Source organism: Suncus etruscus, chromosome 18, assembly GCF_024139225.1.
Source record: "Suncus etruscus isolate mSunEtr1 chromosome 18, mSunEtr1.pri.cur, whole genome shotgun sequence".
Classification (NCBI taxonomy): domain Eukaryota; kingdom Metazoa; phylum Chordata; class Mammalia; order Eulipotyphla; family Soricidae; genus Suncus; species Suncus etruscus.
In genome coordinates, this window is record NC_064865.1 from 56,356,225 (window position 1) to 56,379,374 (window position 23,150).

The 23,150-nt window shown below is 43.2% G+C and overlaps 2 protein-coding genes and 2 non-coding genes across 4 annotated transcripts in view; 3 read left to right on the forward strand and 1 right to left on the reverse strand.

Moving 5' to 3' along the window:
- The window catches only part of LOC125996117 (histone H2A type 1-B), a 949,462-nt gene that overhangs the window by 415,023 nt on the left and 511,289 nt on the right, over positions 1-23,150 (reverse strand). The gene's annotated exons all lie outside the window — the stretch shown is intronic.
- Positions 1-23,150, forward strand: part of LOC125996127 (histone H2A type 1-C) — a 363,461-nt gene that overhangs the window by 337,274 nt on the left and 3,037 nt on the right. The gene's annotated exons all lie outside the window — the stretch shown is intronic.
- TRNAA-AGC (transfer RNA alanine (anticodon AGC)) lies at positions 17,390-17,462 on the forward strand. Its single transcript has one exon. It is a non-coding gene; the product is annotated as a tRNA-Ala (tRNA).
- On the forward strand, positions 18,064-18,136 carry TRNAM-CAU (transfer RNA methionine (anticodon CAU)). Its single transcript has one exon. It is a non-coding gene; the product is annotated as a tRNA-Met (tRNA).

A 23,150-nucleotide genomic window follows, 5' to 3' on the forward strand; every position in this document is an offset into this window, starting at 1 on the left:
AATACACATTTATGAATTCCAGGAGCACAGATGGGGAAAGATTATCACCCTTTCCCCTTCTTAATGTTATTTTTTTCTTTTTAAAGGGCAAATAGCATGGGATCCAGTGTTATTAGCCATACACTCCTTTTTACAGAAAACTAAATGTTTGAGAGATTGGTCTTGAGGATGAAAATGTGTTCCAGTTGGAAACAAAAATGTCACTCAGGCAGTGCATTTTGAAGTGGCAAAATAATGAATTTTACTAATGTAAGTATTGGGTGGTTTTCTGGAAATGTTTGGTTTTCTTAGACACACACACACACAGCAAGTGAGAGAGAGACAAAGACAGAGAGAGACAAAGAGGCAGAGACAGAGAGAGACTAAGACAGAGTCAGGGACTTAGACTCTTCTCTTTGCTACTTCTCTCCTTTGTTCATGTTCATGTTCAGAAATACCAACTAAATAATGGAGGTAGATCAAGAAAACACAAAAGATGAACAGCAAGGTCTATGGAATGGCAGAAGAGAAAGATTCCTTCTTTTCTAGTGGAGTTTAGAGTTTATTTCTGGCTCTGAGCTCAGGCTATCCAGGTTGGCTACATGCAAGGCAAAAGCATTACCCACTATACTACCATTCCAGCTCCAAAATCTATAGTTTTTGTTTGTTTGTTTGGGTTTTTTCAAGCACATTTTGGGGTTATTCCTGTCCTCAGGAATTACTCCTGGCAATGCTTGTGGGACTGTATGGGATACAGGAAATTGAACCCGGTTGCTGTGTGCAAGGCAAAAACATCTTACCACTGTACTATTGCTCCAGTTCCATCCCTAAATCTATTTTTCAAAGTTTTGATTAACTGAAAAAGCAAACGTAGAAATCTTCAAGGTACAACTAGAATAAATATGCCCCGAGTTCATAGAGGAATCAATACATTAAGCAATTTCTCCACTTGTTAGTGAGTACTTCAGCATTTAGCCACCCAGTTATGTCTGCTGAGCAGCACAAAGGGGCTGAGACTTGCATTACCAAACTGTCAGAAACATTTTCACACATACAATGAGGTCATTTTTTAAGAAAAAGGTGCCAATGTATGTGGAGGAAACAAAATCTGCCCAGTAAAAGAAAAAGAAGCAGGTCAAGAGAATTAGGACACTTTGAGTAGCTCATACCTTGGGCCTGAGTTTTTCTGAAACTTTGGATATCCAGAGGTAGAGGATGCATCTGTGATGCATACATACATACAGATGAACAACCAAGTACTTACTACTGTAGCCCATGAGGCTCTGAAAGATGACATCCCGCAGGGCCATGAGCATGATGAAGAGCCATAGAGTGACCTGCCCAGCTTGAAGCAAATGAAAATGTCTAGTAATTGGGTCCAGTCCTGATGTATTCATTCTGTTGACTGGTGCCACAAAGAAAAGCAAGTTGAAGCTGATTCAGCAAATCAGACAATTCATGACCCAGATCAGGAGAAGACAGGTAAGCATCTGCCATATGGTGTCTGAGGTTTGAGCCTTCTTCATGGGTGGTCCTGGGGCTGATAGTGATGGCCTTGACCACAGAGAGGAGGCAGGTATTGCAGATGGAGAGACCACGAGCCACTCTAAGCACAAGTTTACATCCAAGATTCCTCAGAGAACGAACTCCCCAGTGGAAAAAGTACGGCTAACTTCTTACTTTCTTTGGTACAAATAATGATTCAATTTGCCAAAACCAAATGAATGATGATAAGATCTATGGGGTTCTATTCAGGGCCCCTCATAAAAATATAGAAATGTCTGACAAATACAAGTATGTTCCCCACAATCCCATGTCCAATAAGAGAAATGAAGAGAGTCCCTGGACAAAGACAAACCAAATTATCTTCTTGGTAGAGAGAAATAGGAAACACTTAAGAAACACAAGTAAGCACAAATAACATAGTTTAGGAACTTGTGGCCATGCTGGTTCAGGACTTGGGAACCTTGCTGGAGTTCTGCTCCAGGTGAATGAGTCTGAAGCAGAGTCCATGAGGATTAAGAAAACAAGACAGACACTAGAGAGAGAGCATGAGGGTCAGGGGGTAACTGCCTCATGGACAGAGAGCCTTGACAGAGAGCTTTATCACTGGATATTTATTGTTTAGCAAACATTGGTCATAGAAAGAAAAGTAGATAACAAAACTTGAGGGGGTTTACAACTTCAATAAGGAATGTGAGGAATGAAAAAGTTTTAGGTAATAAGCTCTGTGGGTTGTCTTATTGTCTTCCTTTGGGGAAGGGTAACAGATAGGAGAGTGTATACAAGGACTCCCACCCTAGGACATTCCCTGAATGGGATAGGCATTTCCATAACTTCTGTAAACAATCCTTTGGTTTTTTATCCGTACCTTTTCTCGGAATTTCTGAACTCTTAAAGGTTTGGGTTATTTTCACTACTTATATTTTTAAAATGTAGCTTCGTACTACATATGCCCCCCCCAACCTGGAAACTGTGTGTCAGGGTCATTCCCACCACCAGCATTGCCCTTTTCTACTCTGCCTGTGCACCTGAGACCACTTGGCCCCTGGCTCCCATCCTCTTCCTTTTCCTTTCTCCTAAATTTCATTAAAAAATGCAAAATTATGGGGTAAAATGAAATGATCTGTGTCACAAGGTTTTATTAAAAGAAAAGATGAATGTCTATCTAAAGGATAAAATGAGTGGCAGTTATTTTGCTTAGAGGCAGTAAAAGTTGGAAAAAATATAAAGAAAAACATTTGGCCTAAAAACAGGGTGTCCCTACCCATGAAGCATCCTGCCATAAAACCAATTACAGGGGGCCGGAGAGTTAGCATGGAGGTAAGGCGTTTGCCTTTCATGCAGGAGGTCATCGATTCGAATACCAGCGCCCCATATGGTCCCCCGTGCCTGCCAAGAGCAATTTCTGAGCCTGGAGCCAGGAATAACCCCTGAGCATTGCCGGGTGTGATCCAAAAACCAAAGGAAAAAAAAAAAAAACAACTACAGACTCCAGCCAAACTAATTTGTTTAACCCCAGAATTTCTTCATGGTCCCAGGTAAGATCCCCCTTTATCACAGTTGTTGCAATCAGGCTTCAGCAACCAAAGATCTTGGCATTTGCACAGATCCTCTGTTGAAGTCAGGATGTCTTGAAGCAGCTCCTTGTGTCATCTTACTGCTAGGTGGTGAGGCAGGGAATCGATCTGCCTGAAAGCAAGTCGTTGCTGATTTCCAAAGCATTGTTAGGATGGCGTAAGAGCCCATCCTGGGACAAGTAGGTGCCAAGGCAGTTCTTGGCCCTGTTCTGGTATTATTGATGTAGGTGCAGGATCCAAATATGGGACTCAAAGTTCAGGGGTAATCGGCCAATGTCCAAGCAACTGAAGCCCAAGTCAAGTCACTATGACAAAATGTTCAGAATGGAAGGCCCCCGTAACAAATTTTTTGAGTTCCCATCCCTAATGTATAGTAACTCCTCTATATCTAGAATTTCTCACCATTTTAATGCACCCATACAAAAAGAATAATGCCACAAGATACTACTGGTGTATATGGGAGTAAAATTAATAAGCTAAATAATCTCTGTAACCTGGTTCTATCATGACTTCATTCAGAACCCAAGAGAAACTTTTCTACTAAAATTTTCTTTTTTTTTTTTTTTTTGGTTTTTGGGCCATACCCGGCGTTGCTCAGGGGTTACTCCAGGCTGTCTGCTCAGAAATAGCTCCTGCAGGCATGGGGGACCATATGGGACACCGGGATTTAAACCAACCACCTTTGGTCCTGGATCGGCTGCTTGCAAGGCAAACGCCGCTGTGCTATCTCCCTGGGCCCTGTAGTAGAATTTTCTACCATACATATCCAAAAAAAAAAAAAAAAAAGGGGGAAAATGACCTCTACATAAGGAAATACACAAAAAGAATTTTATCTATTAAGGAAATACATTTAAAGGAATATACAAATAGGAAATATACATAGCTTAGCCATGGCAGAACAGTTATGTAGTCTTCCCCTTAGGCTCCCCAAAGGGTCAAGCCACCAGGTCAGACCTTCAGTCATGCCAAGATTTCCTGCTGAGTCCTACAGGGGGTCTAAAAGCAGGGCCTGCCTGAGCCAATTCCCAACAGCTAAGAAGAGTGCCTGCACCCACATCCTGGATGCCTGAAGAGTAACAACAGTGCTTAAATAAATAATTAAAAAAAAAGTGACTTAATTTAGAGGTCATGACTTTTGTTTTTATTTTTGGGTCACACCCAGCTGTGCTCAGGGGTTACTCCAGGCTCTGTGCTCAGAAATTGCTCCTGGCAGGCTCTGGGGACTATAAGGATGCCGGGAATTGAACACAGGTCTGTCCTGGATTGGCTGTGTACAAGGCAAATGTCCTACTGCTGACCCCAGGTTATGACTTTTTTTGGGCTGATGAATGAAAGAATGAATAGTTGCAATTCTGAAATATGTTAAGGTACCGGGCTCTGTCATCTGAACATCCTTGATTTGATTATTTGATTTCCTGCAACACATCTTTGCTTCAGCTGTCAGGGATATGGAGATCACTACAAAATGGAAATTTAACAACATATCCCCCCATCATGTATGTCTCTCATACCTGCTCCAATAGATCATACACCAGGCTTACCTTCTAGAAGGCCTTTCTGTGTATCCAAAAATAACATGAGAACATCTTTTCCACACCAGCTAAACCAAACATTACAGCTCTGGTCACTTTCCCAGCTCTAATGCTCAATGCTGATGCCTCCTTCTCTTTGGCTTCATAGACCCAGGAAATGACCTCCCTGCTGTGTATCTTGTGGCACAAGAGTTTCCTCCCTCCTTTATTACACAATCACCCTCAATAGATCAAACAGCAAAAATGAAGAGATGCGGCTCCCCATAGATATGGACTTGACTAATAAAGACTACTTCCACACAGGAACTTATATGGCCGAGTCCTTTCCCCAAAGTGGCAAAAATCTAGTAGTCTTTCTTGGGGTGACTCAAAGGGTGACTTAGGCTGTCTTTCCACAGGAACAAAGCAGATTCAGGCTGATCTTCCACCCCTCCCGCCTGTCGTAGTCTCATTGTTTACTTCCCTGAAAACATTCCCTGGTCAAAGAGTCTCCATCTTAGTCTCAAATGGGTCCCCAATTGGACTTCCAATCTTTTTCTTTCACCAGACCTGGCATTTCTTAGTTAGAAGTGGCCTCCTTGGACCTCTGAAGTTTCTTTAAAATCTCTCATATTGAGCTCTTTATTCATATAAAATACAGCTCCAATTTTTCTGCAGTTCCTTCTATATTAGGATCAGAATTCACTCTGGCACATTTGGTTTCCTTCTTCTCCTTTGATTTTGGCAGGGGGAGAGGGCATACCTCCCAAGCACTGAGGCTTGGGAGACTTGGGCTTCCCAAGCTCTGGGAACCAATAATTCTTCCTTGAGGGCCCGGAGAGAGCACAGCGGCTTTTGCCTTGCAAGCAGCCGATCCAGGACCAAAGGTGGTTGGTTCGAATCCCGGTGTCCCATATGGTCCCCCGTGCCTGCCAGGAGCTATTTCTGAGCAGACAGCCAGGAGTAACCCCTGAGCATCGCTGGGTGTGGCCCAAAAACCAATAAATAAATAAATAAATAAATAAATAAATAAATAAATAAATAAATAATAACAAAAATTCTTCCTTGAGGTTCTTAGTAGCGAGGCCAGTGTGTCAGTGCCAAGGCTTGTGGTGCTTGGACCACGCTAGTGGAGCTCAGATCCTCTAGGGCCACACCCAGAGTCACCCCATGGACCAGGAGGTACATGCTGCCTACATGCCTGAACACTTTTACCCTTTCTAGCCCCCCTGTAATATTCTTGTTGCTATTATTATACCACACCTTTGTTTTAAGGTTGCACTTTTTACAAACCACATCTTCTGTGAATCAAAACATTTTTCTGTCCTGTTTTGGCCTCTCACCTTACTAAACTGCACTGGTTCTTGAGGCTGAATCACCCCTGCTCTGCCACCTGTTTCCATGGTGAGTCTCAGCCTCCTCTTTCACAAGTCACTAGAATTCTGAGGTCTGGTAACATTCCCTGAACTTGGGGTTCTGTTGCCGTGTTTTCTGTTCTCTTCTATCCCACTCCTCTAAGTTACTTGTTTCTGACTGAACTGATTTTATCCAATGTCTCTTCTTCTGGTGAGACACCCAGAACAGATTTGGGGTTACAAACTATGACTTCTCTTTTAAAATTCTTAACACTTGAGGACAGGAGCACTAGTACAGAAGATGAAAAATTGTCTTGCATGATGCTGACATAGGTTTCATCCTGGGCATCCCATATGGTCTGTGAGTCTGCCACACATGTTTTTTGAGGTCAGAACTAGGAATAAGCCCTGAGCATAGTTTGGTCTCAAAAAATTAAAAAAAAAACACAAAACCCTATATTTGTCTTAGAAAAGTTACATCCTTACATGTGATCTGGGAGATGCTGGGATAAAAGACTATGTGTTGCAAAGTTTTTGGTAAGTTACACCCAGAAAAACCCAGGAGTTTCTGGTTTCATTCCTGGCAGTGTTTGGGGGAAACAATGACCTTGACCCCAGACTTCCCCTAGCATATAAAAGCCAAGAAATGCATTTTTGAGTAATCTAGTCAAGTCATGTTTTCCTGAGCAACTGAGAGGTATGTCCAACACTGTTGCCAGAGCTTTATCTTTTACTCACCTGACCAACAATGTTGGGGGTCACCACCGGACGGAGGCTAGTTTGGACACTCCTCGGTGTCCGGCAATGCAGACTTGTTTAAATAATCCCTCTGATCTTTCCCTGCACCCTTTGCTAAGGCCAGTCCAGTTGCTAGTGTTAAGCCATGTGCAGAAGTGAGTGGTTAAATAAGACCAAAAGTTGGATTTAGAGCTCAAGTATGAAACAAATACAGAATTTGGTCAAATAAATGATTAAATAAAGTATAAAAAAGGGGCTGATGAAACACATTTTTAGTTTTGGGTATTTTGGACCATGGCAGGAGGTGTTTAGGGCTCATTCCTGGCTCTGACCCAGGGTTCATGCCTGGTGTTTTTTCAAGGGATGGTATGTGGTGTCAAGTATTAAACCAAGGTCAGCCATGTGCAAAGCAAGTGCCTTTCCTCCACTTTCCTGCCCAATAGAGCAAATATTTACTATATGATTCCAAACAATTGAGTAGTTGAATCCTCTAAGGTGGATCTTTTTCATTCTCTTTACCCCTATATAAAAGTTAAACTTCGTTACTTATTTCCAAAGATGGAGTATAAAAGAATAAAGCACAGTACCTTTAGAGAAGAGTTTGACAAGCAGCAGTTTGCCTACTATCGAGTTCAACATCACTGTATAAAATCAATTTGATATCATAGAGCCTGTAGATTTTGCGAGAAAGACAATGAGTCTTGCTTTATTGATTCTGTCTAGAAGGTGATTAGTCAGGGAGAGAATTTTGAACTCTGCTCCCTTTCTTTTATCCTTGAAACAATGCACCTAGAAAAGCCCCCAAATAGGATATGTGCAACAAAAAAAAAAAAATTGCTAGCTGGATAAGTGCAGAACTTTTTTCACACTTTCTTTACCTCACAACTATAGTTTGGTGCCTCTCAATCATGAAGCTGCGAAGGATATTTTCCTTCCTTTCTTCACCATGTGGAGAGAAAGATCAATGATGCGTGCTAACTTTTCCTTATAGGAAGTTCCTTTATCACCAGTTTCCTTAAACTGGAAAATTATTTCACTTGCCCTTGGGGATTGGCCAGCTGCGAAAGGTTGACTGGTGGTGGCAGGTTTTTGTTTTTTGTTTTTGTTTTTTTTTTTTAATTTAATTTTGGAGGCAGTATTTACTCCTGGTGCCACTTCAATGCTTCAATTTCAATATAATACAGGAACCAAAGTAAGTCAGCCCTGGGTCTGCAAGAAGAGAAAGTTTGTATCCAACACCTGAACTGCAGGTTTTAGGCCTGAGACAGTCTACTGCTAAGGGCCCAGAGAAGGGTTCCTTTGACTTGCCCACAAAGCCACAATGGAACCTTCTTCATCAAACACATCTGTCTTCCCAGTCTCTAGAGGTGTTCACAAGCATTGATGCTCGTCACTGCTGCATGGAGGAAGAGACACGTTCAGTTTGGGTCTCAGTTTCGGGTGATGGAAACGTCGCCCACCGTCTGGAAACCCGCGGGACAGCGGCCAGGACGGTGTCCCCGAGCTAGGCCACGGCCGGACCTCATGCTCCAAGTTGCAGCACGGCCAAGTTTGACTCTTTCTCTGCATTGCTTTTCTTTTTAGCAAAAGAGACTTGGCGCTGTTTCAGCCCAAAGCCTTCGGGAGGTTCCAAAACACCCCGTTGGAAGTTAAGCAACAAGAAGGTTCTGTCTTCTCTGAGGCTCGAACTCAGGACCTTCAGCCTTCTCTGAGGCTCGAACTCAAGACCTTCAGATTATGAGACTGACTCGCTGCCTGCTATGCTAAGAGGGCGACCAAGCAGTAGTTTTTACACTAAGGTAAAACAATAAATTTGCTTTTTAATGCAGGGTTCCCCCACCCCCTCCAGCTTTCCACCCGAAAGAATATAATCATGGTGGCTTGACCGTCCTTGCACACGCATCAGTGGGGACCCCAAGAGCTCACTCGGACCCTTGGGGAGGCACCTTCCAAATCCAAGTCCAGCACCTGCCCTTTCTGTCTGCAACACCAGGTACGCTGCTCACTGGCCTCTTGCTCTTGTCTTGGCCAGGAGAGGAATGCGCACAAAACACTCCCAAGTCACTTCGGGGCTTAAGATCTCAAAGAGCGGGGCGACTACTTGAAATTTCACTTCACTGATCCTCAACTGCAACTTTTTTTTTTTTTTTTTTTTTTTTTTTTTTGTGGTTTTTGGGTCACACCGGTCAGTGCTCAGGGGTTACTCCTGGCTCCATGCTCAGAAACTGCTCCTGGCAGGCACGGGGGACCATATGGGATGCCGGGATTCGAACTGATGACCTCAACTGCAACTTTTAGTCCCATTCCACTGTCCTCTTTCCAGGACTGGGCTCCAATTGGGCTGCGGTACAGGATGAAATGGAAAAAGAGAAATGAAGAACTCCCCTCCTTGCCAAACCTACCCAGTGGGTAGAATCAAATTTGGTTAAATGTTGCATTACCACATCCAACGTGGGGGCCTTATCGGGCCTTCTTTTTCTGTTTCTCCCTTTCCTCAATTGACCAGGCAGGATCCGAAGAGTAAAATTTGAAGAATGTGAGCATCGATCCCATCACCTCTCACTTGCTAAGTGATTAATTGCTAAGTGATTAATTGCTAAGTGAAACTAATTCCCCACCCCTTATGTTGACCAGAAGAAACCAGCCCGGTCTTTGAGATTTCCTCCTGCTCACCTTGAATCCAGCAGGCTGGGGGCCATTTAATGCAAAACAGCACTAATAACCCTTTTCCAGACACCTTCCCAACAATCATCTGGGCCTTTCCTTTCCCTCATTCCTGCTTCATAATGGCTCTGGAAGTTTAATAGATAGGCCAACACCAGGGGTAGGTAGGATCCCTAAAGTAAAGGTGTAAGTCCAGCTATCTTTATTAATGGCTTTGGAGGTCATGTTGGATTCTAAGCAGAATTTTCTTGTGATTAAATTTAGCTTGTACTAGGACTGACTTTGCCTTGCAGATTCTTTCCAAGAAAGGGCAGAATTGTACAACTTTGTTCCCTCTGCGTGTCCCCCACTCTGAAAACTCTGGGGATAAGAAAACTACAACAGATTGAACTGTGGCTTGTTCTTAGGAGGCTGTGACAACTCTTTCTGAGATACCCCCAGGTATATATTTTTCATTCTGGGTCCAGACAGAGCCTTATGTATATTCTTGGACTGTTAAGGACCTTGGAGTCTGGGTGTAACATTCTGGTGAATACAGGAGATGCACTGTGGAGCCTTCTTAGCTATAAATCGCCTTTCTTTCCTTCACATTGAGAAGGAATTTTTCTAATGAGGCTTCCTGCCATTTGTGTGACATGAAATGTATATCCATTATACTATCTGCAACTATACATGCCTCATTCACCATTACCTTCATAAATATACATATTTCTAGAAAACTATGAAATATGTCCATATTATTAGGCTACCTTAATATACCAGGCATAAGGCTAGACCTCCTGCCCTCCCTCTCTCTGGAGCTTGCTCTAAGCTTATCTTGTTTAGTTTGAACTTAAACTTAATTATTTTCTTGAATTGATTTCGTGGTAATCTGGACAACTTCATGTAATTATTTTATAATTTTTGTTGTTCATTTATTAGCTACTACACTTATTTTATTATGAGCCTTGCAGTTAGTAGTTAGCATGCATTTTAAACACGGCCAAACAAACTCTAAGTTTTATATCATCACATCAGCATTTACACTTGCAGCTCCAAAAATAGCTGTTTTTTTTTGCAGCTATATATAATATAAAGAAAAACCTGTGATTTGCTTTATATATCTGGTTAGCTTTGATTGGGGGTGGGGGTGCTTGGGTCACTTGGAATCTAAGCATGGCCAAGGCCCCGTGTTTCAGTATGATCACCAGTGAGAAGGCTTTGCGAATTGAGACAACATACTGCCTGGTCCAGATGCCCATATGGGGCCTGATCATCTCCAAGATTATCATTACAATTAGGTCGAGCTTTAGACTAATGGGTTTTCTTAAGCAAATACCTGTCTTCCATCTCTTTACATAAGTTCCCACTCTTTTAACTTTGTTCCTCATTTTTTTCCCTCATTATTTTTGGTTACTCATGATTAAGTACCCTTGTGATTAGTCATGTGGACCCAGTCACATAGACTAGGCCAGTGGTCGGCAACCTTTTTATTCAACTGAGCCAAATCTCCCCAAAACCACGATTAAAATTTATTTTGAGAGCCACACCGGGTGGGCACTGACAGAGGCTAGGAGTAGAGTCTTGATTCCTGGAGCGGCCGCCCGGCACACAGAAGAGCCAAATTAAAAGTGTAAAGAGCCACATGTGGCTCGCGAGCCGCAGGTTGCTGACCACTGGACTAGGCCAATAGCATAGAATACCAAAAGCAGAGGTAGCCCTAATAAAATTCCTATTGACCATCAGTCGGTAGTCCTGGCTATTGATCCCCAGCCAACTAGTCTGCCAAGCTTGAACAGGGCCTGCAGGGCAGCTGTGCCAGGAAACCTACATTGATGTTGCACAGAGCTGCTCATGAGCACCCAGTTGGGCAGACACAATTGGGCAGGACCACTTGAGACAGGCTGAAAAGGGCTGGGGAGGGTATGGCAGGAGAAAGGAGTCTGAGAAGTGTCCCTGTGAGAGAGGGAAGTACCAGGACTCAGGAGAGGGACTTCTATGTCCCATCAGCCTGGCAGGCACCAGTGCTTCTCTCCACTCCACTGTCCAGTGGACAGTTGGATACATTAAACCCCAAGTGGACCCTTTTTGATAGGAGACAAGAATAGGAGAGACAGACATGGACGTTTTCCACGCAGAGAAAACTTAGATTCTTTGTACTTTCTTAACTGTGCATTTCCCTTGCATGAGTGGAAGTGGACTTTAGTCTGTGTGTGCCCTGCTAGTCTCACAGTGAGACCTCTGGGTATCAGGACAATGCAAACCCTGCCTGGCACCTTCTAAAGCAAACCTGACTTGCCTAGATTTACACTAAATGCGTTTGGAAGGTGATCTTAGCAATGCTTGATGTAAGAAGTTTCTCAAAACTCATTTACTAGAGAGAATGTTGAGAGGCAGCTCTGTAACTGCCAGTGGGCATTCTCTGCATGCAGGGAAATCTGGAAAGTTTGAGGTCTGATATCGCAAAACACCAGACTGATTTGTGAAATATGAGACAGAAATTCACTGTAGAAAAGGATGGTTTGGGGACTGGAGTGAAAGTACAGCAGGTAATGTGCTTGATTTGCAAGCAACAGATTCGGTTTGATCCCTAGCATCCCATTTGACACCTCCCCACCAACTCCACCAGGAATAAGCCTGAGCATTGCTGGGTATGCACCCTCTTCCAGAAGAAAAAAAAATAAAGATAATTGTAAGCAAAACAGCTCAGCATTAAAAACTAATGCAGTTTGTTGGTGGAGTTAAAGATAATTTAAAAGTGAGTTTAATAGGCTGGAGTGATAACACGATGGATAGGGCATCTGCCTTACATATGTGGATGGCCCCAAACCAAACAAAAAGAGTAGTAACAAGGAGAGAAGTTCAATTTGTGGATAAAAATGTGTTTATATTTAAAGTTGGTGTGTAATGCCAGAAATAATTTGTAAGAACTGCAGCAAAAACAATTCATTCTAGAGAGAAAAAAAAAAAAAGAAAAGAAAAAAGAAAAAGAAGACACACACACACACACACACACACACACACAAACGGCTCACTAAAGACTAAGAGTGTGGCGAGGCCTTGGGCACCCTGAAAACAGGGTGACCCTGGTAATCACCAACCTACCAGGCCCTCACTTTAAAACTCTGGCCCAGCTGGCTAAGAATCTCCATACAGGGGGCTCCTTAGACCCCATCACGAAATTATGAAAAGCCAGATTAGTGCAAGAGTTTGTCCTGATGAAAATAAGAGAAACAACAGAAAGTACCTGTGAGTTAAGGGAGTCTTTGCTTGGGGAGCAGTCACCTCATAATTAGGGCATTACTAGAGTTTAGAGAAGTGAAAGATTAAATCTGACTGGAAGGGGTCTTCGGAATGAGGACACACTCACAATTGGTGCCACAGGCAGCAAGCAACTACCTACAACTTTTCAGCTGAGGAGTGCCCTGGGGATCTTGGGTGTCAGTTGTCCCAGTACCTGGGCTGAACTGTTTGTGGTCTCTCTATCTGCACCGCCTGCCTCCTCTCTATGGTCCAGACCATCACTACCAGCCCCAAGACCACTCCATGGAGAAGGCTCAAAGCCTCACACATGGCAAGTGCTTCGCTATCTGCTTCTGATCTGGGTCATGAACTTCCTAGTTGCATGAATCAGCTCCAACTGGCTCTTCTTTATGACGTCAGTCAGCAGAATGAACACAGCAGGACTGGACCCAGTTACTGGACATTGCATTTGCTCCAAGCCGGGCAGGTCAACTCAATGGCTCTTCATTGATGTCATCTTTCAGAGCCTCAAGGGCTGCAGCAGTGGCTGTTCATCTGTACAAGCATCACAGATGCATCCTCTACAATCGGGACTTCAGGGTTCCAGGAAATCTCAGCCCCGAAGTGTGAGCTGCTCAAAGCGTCCTCTTTCTCATGACCTGCTTCCTTTTCTTTTACTGGGTAGATTCCATTTTCTCTGACCTCTATCTTGGCCACTAACATTCTGATTCTCATATTAAAATGTTTCTGAACATGGACTTTGCTAGTATCAGCCCCTTTGTGTTGATCAGCAGAAATGTTCAGACGGGGGAAGAACTAAAATGATCTCTGAGCAGTGAAAAACTTACTTTGTGTGCTAATTCCATTAGGAACTATTATTATTAGTTACAGGATTATGTTTAGATTTGTGTATTGCTTTTCCTGTGAATGAAAAGCTTTAAAAAAGAAACTCAGTTTTCATTTGTGAGGAGGGTCCTGCTACTGGCCATTCTAAGGATTTTCATGAGGTGCAGAAAATGGCTAAGCAATAACCTTCCATCACATCTTTCTATTAGTCATAACATGTATCTTTTGTGTATTTGCTTTGCCAATTCTTGCTCTACTCCACCATTTACTTGGAATTTAACAATAGATAAACCAAGAAGAAAAATAACAAAGAATTTCATGGGGCCAGAAGGTTTGTATAGAGGGTCTGTCACTTGATCAAGCACCTTCAGGAGTAATTCCTGAGTTTGAATCCAGGAGTGAGCCATGAGCACTGTCAGGAAATCCCTCTCTCAAAATAAAAAAATAAATTAAATAACCATATCTCATAAAACTGTTCCAAAAATCTTCATAATACATGACTCTATGGGCCAAATCACAATCCTTAAGCACCTCTAAGTGCAGTATTGACCATAATCTTTTTTTTTTCTTCTAAATCCAGTCAAATTGAGCAGTTTTGGGGGGGGTTAGGATTATTCTTTTTAACTCGAACACATTCTCACCCTCATCCTCTGAGTTATTCTTAGCCTACATTACTGTAACACCCCCGTAAGACCCCAGTAGCGCCCATAAAAGGGGTCTGCCCTTTAAAAAGGCCCTAAATAATGGTCATTGGTTGGCAGTTGGCTGGGGTTTAAAAGTCTCCACCTTAGTGAGGATGAGGAGTGCAGGCATTTGTGGAGCAGAGGACTGCTAAACTTGCTGCTGGTTTTCTACAGACTTTGGCTGTATTTTCTGGGATGGTTTTATAGTTTTGCTTCTCTTGCCTGTGTTTTTTTTTAACCTGGCCCTCTATCTGACCTTATACCCATCTCATCTCTCTCTCTCTCTCTCTCTCTCTCTCTCTCTCTCTCTCTCTCTCTCTCTGTCTCTCTCTCTGTCTCTCTCTCTGTCTCTCTCTGTCTCTGTCTCTGTCTCTCTGTCTCTGTCTCTCTCTGTCTCTGTCTCTCTCTGTCTCTGTCTCTCTGTCTCTGTCTCTCTCTGTCTCTGTCTCTCTCTGTCTCTGTCTCTCTCTCTCTTTCTCTCTCTCAATCTAGAAATTTATCATAAGACCCCTAGCCTCTCTACCCTCCCTGCTTATTAAAATAGATTTTAAGAAATTGATCTTGTTAGAGTTTTGCCTGCTCAGCTTCTGGCAGGCAAAAGCCTGATTCTGACACATATATTACTTTAAAGATTGTATAGTTAGTGACACTGGAGTCCATGCGAGCTGTCATATCAGAAAGAGAATTCTGAGAAATGGAAAATAATACAAAAGCAGGTCACAAGCACATCTGTAATTGTCCTTACAGTGGCTGATCCATAATTATTTCTTCAATCATTAATATCTGAATCACAGGTCTAGACACGAAGGGTTAGATATTGTCCTGAAACTTTTGCCAACTTCTGATGGTTATGCAAAGCTTGAACTTTGTAAGAAGGACATATTCCAGTATATTGTTTTGGAATTATTTTGCTGTTTGGATCAATTTTCCTCGGAAACAGATATTGATATGAATCTAGTACATAGAATAATTACTTTAACTCTAACATTAGGATTTTAGCATTGAAAGTCACTTGGCAACTTTAAAACGAAGACCTAATTCTCTCTCTCATGTGCCAATCTATTAGGTGTGGGATGTTTTTCCTCCACACTCAATAGTGGTTTTTTTGGGACCTCCACAGATAATTCTAATATGTTTAAATATATTTTTCAAAAACTGTGTTTAAGCATATAACTTCCGTGATTATCTTTTTTTGTTGTTGATTCTCTTCTATCAAACAACTTAAGCACTTAATTAAGTTGAAATTTCTTTATCACCTTAAATTGGAAAATAATTTCACTTGCCAGTAAGGATTGACCAACTACGAAAGGCTGACTGATGGCAGGTTTGCTTTGTTTAATTTTGGGGGCAGTATTTATTCTAGATGCCACTACAATGCTTCAATTTCAATATAGTACAGGATCTAAAGTAAGTCAGCCCTGGGTCTGCAAGAAGAGACAGTCTCTCTCCAACACCCGAACTTTTAGATGTCTCAGGTTTTAGGCCTGAGAGAGACGGCTGCTAAGGGCCCAGAGAAGGTCCCTCTATCCTGCCCATATGCCCACATGGCCACAAGGGAGCCTCCTTCACCAAGCACAGCTGACTTTCAAGTCTTGCCGCTTTAGCAATCACAATCAATGACGCTTGTAATTGATTTTTCTTTTTAGCAAAAGAGGCTTGGCGTTGTTTCAGCCCAAAACCCCTCGCGAGGCTCCAAAATGCCCCTGTGGAAATTAAACAAGACGGCTATGCCCTCTCTGGGGCTCAAACTCAAGACCTTGAGATTATGAGACTGACACACTGCCTACTGCACTAAGAGGGCCACAACGGATTAGTTTTCACATTTAAGGTAAAGCAGTATAAATACGCTTTTTCATTCACTCCTCCCTTCCAGCTCTCCTCCTGAAAGAATACAGTCGGTGTGGCTTCACCGTTCTTGCACACGATCAGTGGAACCCCAAAGAGCTCACCCGGACCCTTGGAGAGGGGCCTTCCAAGTCCAGGACCTGCCATTTCTGTCTGCACCACCAGGGCACGCTGCTCACTGGCCTCCTCCTGCTCGTGTCTCGGCCAGGCGAGGAGTTTGCACAAAGCATTTCCAAGTTACTTCATGGATTCCCAAACAGCAGGGCCTGGCTTCTTGTAATTTCACTTCACTGGTCCCCAACTGAAACTTTAAGTAGCCCCATCCTAGGATCCTCTTTCCAGGACTGAGCTGCAGTTGGGCTGGGTGGGGTGAAGGAGGAAATGGAAAAAAGGAGAAGGTTCTAGGTTCTGCCAGCTTTCAGGGCTATTGCCAAACCTACCCAGTGGGTAGAATCATATTTGGTTAAATCCTAATGAACAGGATAGAAAACTGCATCAAACCCCATCCAAAGTGGGAATCTTCTCTGGCCTTCAATGCTTCTCATTTGGCCTTCAATGCTTCTCTTTTTCCTAAATTGAACAAGTGGAGAAGCAGGGTCCAAAGAGTAAAATCTGGAGAATGTGGGCATCGATCCCACCACCTCTCACATGCTAAGCAAGCGCTCTACCACCTGAGCTAATTCCCCACTTCATGGTCTAGTCAAAAGAAACCAATCAGGTCTCCAGACTTCTCCTCCTGCCCACCTTGATCTCAGCAGGCTGGGGGACATTTAATGCAGGACAACACCAACAACCTTTTTCCAACCACCTCCATTCACAACAATAATCCGGGCCTTCTCTTTCCCTCACTTCTGCTTTCTAATGGCTCTGGAGGGAAACACAGGGCAACACCAGGAATGAAGGGTGCAGGGGTAGGTAGGATTCCTGAATAAAGGTGAAAGTCCAGCTGTCCTCATTAACGGCCTTGGAGGTCAGAAATTGAACTTCATATTGGATCCTAAGCAGAATTTTCTTGTGATTAACTTTAGTCTGGACTAGAATTAAATTTGATTTTCAATATTATTCCAAGAGGGGTCAGAATTGTTCGCCTCGATTCCCCCCTGCACATGTCTCTCACCCTGAAAACTCTGAAGTTAAGAAAACTACAACAAATTGATCTTTAGTATGTTATTAGGAGGCTGTAATACCAGTGTCCTCTAGCGGTCGCCCCTGGAAGCAGCGCCCTCCAAGGCAACGTGTGTGCAGAAAAACCACTTCAAGATTGAGTGAATAAAGGATGTGTCTTTAATAACAAAACACAATTTCTGGGGGGGACCGTTAGAGCTCCTACCCTTCTCCTGGTCTGCACTGAACTCACAATTCTGAGTGTTGTCCTACATTAAATGTCCCCCAGCCTGTTGGATTCAAATTGATCAGAAGGAGAATCCCGGAGACCTGATTGGTTTCTTTTGTCTAGGTCATGGGGTGGGGAATTAGCTCAGGTGGTAGAGCGCTCGCTTAGCATGCGAGAGGTGGTGGGATCGATGCCCACATTCTCCAGATTTTACTCTTCAGGCCTTCCTTCTCCACTTGGCCAACTGAGGAGGGAGAAACAGAAATAAAAGAGAAAGGCCCCTACTTTGATGCAACGTTCTGTTCATCAGGTCTGTAGCCAAATTTGATTCTACCCACTGGGTAGGCTTGGCAAGGAGGGGAGTTCTTCATTTCTCTTTTTTTCGTTTCATCCTGTACCCCAGCCCAATTGCAGCCCAGTCCTGGAAAGAGGACAGCGGAATGGGACTAAAAGTTGCAGTTGGGGGACAGTGAAGTGAAATTCCATGTAGCCGCCCCCGCTCTTTGGGAACTAAAGCCCCGAAGTGACTTGGGAGTGCTTTGTGCAAACCCTTTGCCTGGCCAAGAGCAGGAGGAGGCAGGAAAGCCTAGTGCCCTGGTGGTGCAGACAGAAAGGGCAGGTGCTGGACTTGGACTTGAAAGGCGCCTCTCCAAGGGTCCGGGGTGAGCTCTTGGGGTTCCACTGAGCGTGTGCAAGGACGGTCTAGCCACATCGACTGTATACTTTCAGGAGGAAAACTGGAAGGGAGGAGTGAATGAAAAAGAGTATTTATTACTTTACCTTAAATGTGAAAGCTGGCCCTTGCTGGCCCTCTTAGCGCAGCAGGCAGCGCGTCAGTCTCATAATCTGAAGGTCCTGAGTTCGAGCCTCAGAGAGGGCAGAATCTTCTTGTTGCTTCATTTCTAAAGGGATATTTGGGCATTCCCTGGGGCCTTTTGGGCTGAAAAGGCGCTAAGATTGTTTTTGCTAAAGGAAAAGCAATGCAGAGAAAGAGTCAAAGTTGGCCGAGTGACTGGCCGGGCTGCAACTTGAAACATGAGGTCCGGCAGTGGCCTAGCTCGGGAACATGTAGTTTTCCCAACACCACCAGTTGACAAGACTTTCCTTTCTTTACTTCATAATTTTGGCTTCCTTACCTAAAATTAATTGCTCATATGACTGAGAGTCTCTCTCAAGAAATTCAACTCTATTCCATTGATCTAAGAGTCTGTCTTTATTCCAGAACCTAATTGTTTAATTACCATTGTTCTGTAGTACAGCTTGAAAGAGAGGCCTCCTTCCTTCTTTTATCTAAGGATTGCTTTAGAATGGAAGGGAGGGGGATCTAAGACTTTTTATTTAAGAAAATGTAATGGGTTAAGTTGTCCTGTGACATTATTTCTATTCTTTAGTCCAGTATAATAAAAGTACATGTTAGAGAACACAAAACCTGGTCCTATTCTGATTAAGAGTTTTGGGATTTGAGGACTAAATAAAGTCAAAGAACAAAAGAGCAGAGAAGAAAGAGATTCTTGACATTCTTAACAAGACAGTGAGAACAAAAAGGAAACTATTCGAAAAGTCAACAGGACATTGAGGTATAATGAGTGAAGCTATTTTGAATAGGTTCCAGGGATTTGCTATGACATTTGATTTATTGTTTTTTTTTTTTTTTCTGAATAATTTGGTACATTTGATGCTGGTACCTATATTGGTCAATTATTTCATAAAATACTGGGTACCTAGAAGTAACAATGCTTTATTCTTTTACACTTTTCTTGACATAGGCCTTATTAGGCCCTTTTGTGACTATCAATTGGCATGGGAAAGCAAAAACAAATTTTGCCCCACTCATAAACACTTGCTGCCAGCTTGGATGCAAGTCTGAGTCCCTCCCTTCATTCTGCTTGAAGTCATCCAGAAAAGGGAAAGTTCAAGTCAAGTTCCTTAATTTGGTAGGGGAGGCATATAGAAAAAAGATGAAAGGTGTTTCCAATATTATTCACAAGTCAAACTGCAGGAAGACCAAATAACCAGTATTATGTTCAAAGAAAGACTATTGCAAATGGTAATAATTTTATATAAAATTCTTTTTTTTCCTTTGGATTTTGGGACACAGCCAGCTGTGCTTAGCACTTATGTTGGCTCTGTGTTCAGGGATCTCTTCAGTAGGTCCTGTAGGTTAATTTCGTAATGGAGATAAAGTAATTTGGTAATGGAGATGAAGTCTCTGGGTACAAGGCATGAGCTTTACCTGCCGCTCTTTTTCTCTGACCCCACATGAATTTGAAGTTGATTGATAATATGCAAGAGGATAGTGGAGAAAGAAAACATTCCAAACATGAAAAGAATGAAAGTCAGCTCAGATTCAATAAAAGTTCACATCACACCTGTTGAACCAGGCTGAGAGGAGACGCAGATAAAAGGCAAATGGGAAACATTGGTAGTGAAAATGTTATACTGGTGACGGGCAGAATACATTCAATGACTGTAATTCAAATACAAACAATTTTGTAAACATAGTGCTTAAAGAAATTATTTTAAAAAATATAAAGAGAGATGAAGGTAATGATGGTTCAAAATCTCCCAAGAAACACTGTCCTGTTCAAGGGTAACCAGGGCTGCAAAGGACTTTTGACCAACTTTCTTCTCCCTCCCTCCCTCTACTTTCCTTCCTTCCTTCCTTCCTTCCTTCCTTCCTTCCTTCCTTCCTTCCTTCCTTCCTTCCTTCCTTCCTTCCTTCCTTCCTTCCTTCCTTCCTTCCTTCCTTCCTTCCTTCCTTCCATCCTTCCTTCCTTCCTTCCTTCCTTCCTTCCTTCCTTCCTTCCTTCCTTCCTTCCTTCCTTCCTTCCTTCCTTCCTTCCTTCCTTCCTTCCTTCCTTCCTTCCTTCCTTCCTTCCTTCCTTCCTTCCTTCCTTCCTTCCTTCCTCCGATTCTTTAGGAATGTTTATTGGAAAATTGAAAAGAATGGGAAAGGGGCCGGGCGGTGGCGCTGGAGGTAAGGTGCCTGCCTTACCTGCGCTAGCCTAGGAGACGGACCGCGGTTCGATCCCCCGGCGTCCCATATGGTCCCCCAAGCCAGGAGCGACTTCTGAGCGCATAGCCAGGAGTAACCCCTGAGCGTCACCGGGTGTGGCCCAAAAACCCAAAAAAAAAAAAAAAAAAAAAAAAAAAAAAAAAGAATGGGAAAGAAGCTCCCTTCCTTCCTTCCTTCCTTCCTTCCTTCCTTCCTTCCTTCCTTCCTTCCTTCCTTCCTTCCTTCCTTCCTTCCTTCCTTCCTTCCTTCCTTCCTTCCTTCCTCTTCCTTCCTTTCTTCCTTCCTCCCTCCCTCTTCCTTCCTCCCTCCCTCTCTCCCTCTTCCTTCCTTCCTTCCTTCCTTCCTCCCTCTTCCTTTCTTTCTTCCTTCCTCCCTCCCTCTTCCTTCCTCCCTCCCTCTCTCCCTCTTCCTTCCTTCCTTCCTTCCTTCCTTCCTTCCTTCCTCCCTCTTCCTTCCTTTCTTCCTTCCTCCCTCCCTCCCTCTTCCTTCCTCCCTCCCTCTCTCCCTCTTCCTTCCTTCTTTCCTTCCTTTCTTCCTTCCTTCCCTCCTTCCTTCCCTCCCTTCCTTCCTCCCTCCCTCTTCCTTCCTTTCCTCCTTCCTTCCTTCCTTCCTTCCTCCCTCCCTCCCTCCCTTCCTTCTTCCCTCTTCCTTCCTTCCTCCCTCCCTCCTTCCTTCCTTCCTTCCCTCCCTCCCTCCCTCCTTCCTTCCTTCCTTCCTTCCTTCCTTCCTTCCTTCCTTCCTTCCTTCCTTCCTTCCTTCCTTCCTTCCTTCCTTCCTTCCTTCCTTCCTTCCTTCCTTCCTTCCTTCCTCCAATTCTTTAGAAATGTTTATTGGAAAATTGAAAAGAATGGGAAAGAAGCTCCCATTGTGGAGATGAATTTAGTAAGTTCTCTTTTGATTTCTAAACCACTTTCTTCTACCCAATATTCCTCATTGGAATCCCTGATTCAAAAACAGCTCTTGTTTTTCTTGTTTTCTTGTTTCCCCAAGAAAAAATGAATATGTCCAAAAGAGATCCAGGCTTCCTTTAGAATTCAGCAGAATTAGGATCTCTGCTAAAACCCCATTAATACCTAAGATTCTTTAAAAGGAATCTGACCAGCTAAATCCTGTCTCTGGATCTGACTTGATCTACCCACTCACTTAGGAGGTACCTGGTTGAATAGACTTTTAGGTTTCCATGTCAAAAGATAATGAAGTTGAATTTTCTGTCATATAATTAAGAAAGTGGATGAGAATTTATAGACATTACCAGAATAGGTTTGGAAACACTGCTGTGTATGTATAAAAAAGTGAATTTGCCCAGAGGCAAATGAATAAATATTACACTGTTTGTAAGCTTTAATGCACATTCGTAAGAACACTCAAAATGAAAAAAAAATGAAGAAAGACAATGAGATTAGTGTGATTTTTATTTCAATCATCATTTGTTGCATGTTAGTGTATGCAAGAGATAGGTATATTTGTAAAAGCAGGTTCCTTATGCAGGGATGTGAACAGAAAATTGACGTGTTACATCAATGTTTGAATACTCATCTCCAAGACAGCATTTCAGGACACATAACCTCAACCTTAAGAAGTGTCCAAAGCGGGGCCGGAGAGATAGCATGGAGGTAAGGCGATTGCCTTTCATGCAGGAGGTCATCAGTTCGAATCCCGGCGTCCCATATGGTCCCCCGTGCCTGCCAGGAGCAATTTCTGAGCCTGGAGCCAGGAATAACACCCTGAGCACTGCCGGGTGTGACCCAAAAACCACAAAAAAAAAAAAAAAAAAAAGAAGTGAAGTCAATGAGCTCTAGTCTTGGTCCACCAAATCCTTGGGTACATGACTCTTGTTCACAGAAAATTTTAGGATAAGTTTATTTTCAGTTACATAGTCATACTGTTGTTACTTTCTTAAAGGTGTCTCAGATGAATCATAAGCTTCAAATTCCATGAAGTAGAAATGATTATGACCATCATTAAAGGATTCATATTCCTCCTAATTGTTGGGCCCGACATTGTGGGGAATATATTTATTTTTGTGAATTACCTCAGTACACTGAGAAGAAATTTATAAAGCTAATTTTTCTGCACTTGACTTTTATATCATGATGCTTTTTTGCAAAGAATTGGCAAAGACCATTGCTACCTTTGGCTTGAGGAATTTCCTAGGAAATGCAGGCTGTCAAATCGTGGTTTTTCTGGAGAGGGTGTCCCGGGGCCTCTCCATCTACACCACCAGCCTCCTCACCACAGTCCAGGTCATCCCATGAGCCCTTGATCCTCCATGTGGGCAAGGTTCAAACCCAGGTCTGCATGGCACCTCCTTTCCTTTTTCCTCTGCTTTTAGATACTCAGTTGCTTGATGAGCATGAATTTATTTTAGTATATCAGGAATGTCAGCAGCCCAAACAGATCTGTAATTAATGACAATGGCAGTTACTGTGATTTCAGCACAGAAAACCAGATAACGAAGTGGATTTTTCTGATGCTCGTGGTCCTGCGGATGGCCTGTTTCAGATTCTTTTTTTTTTTTTTTTTTTTTGTGGTTTTTGGGTCACACCCGGCAGTGCTCAGAGGTAACGTTACTCCTGGCTCCATGCTCAGAAATTGCTCCTGGCAGGCACGGGGGACCATATGGGACGCTGGGATTCGAACCGATGACCTCTTGCATGAAAGACAAACGCCTTACCTCCATGCTATCTCTCCAGCCCCTGTTTCAGATTCTTATGGGCTGTGCCATTGTCTACATCCTGTTCCTGCTCCACAAACACCACCATCAGGTCCTCCAGCTGCGGAACTCCAGGCTGGTCCGCAAACGACCCTTGAGATCAGAGCTGCTGGAAGTGTTCTCCTTCTCTTGTTCTGCTTTCTGTTCTTTGGACAGAAACTGTAG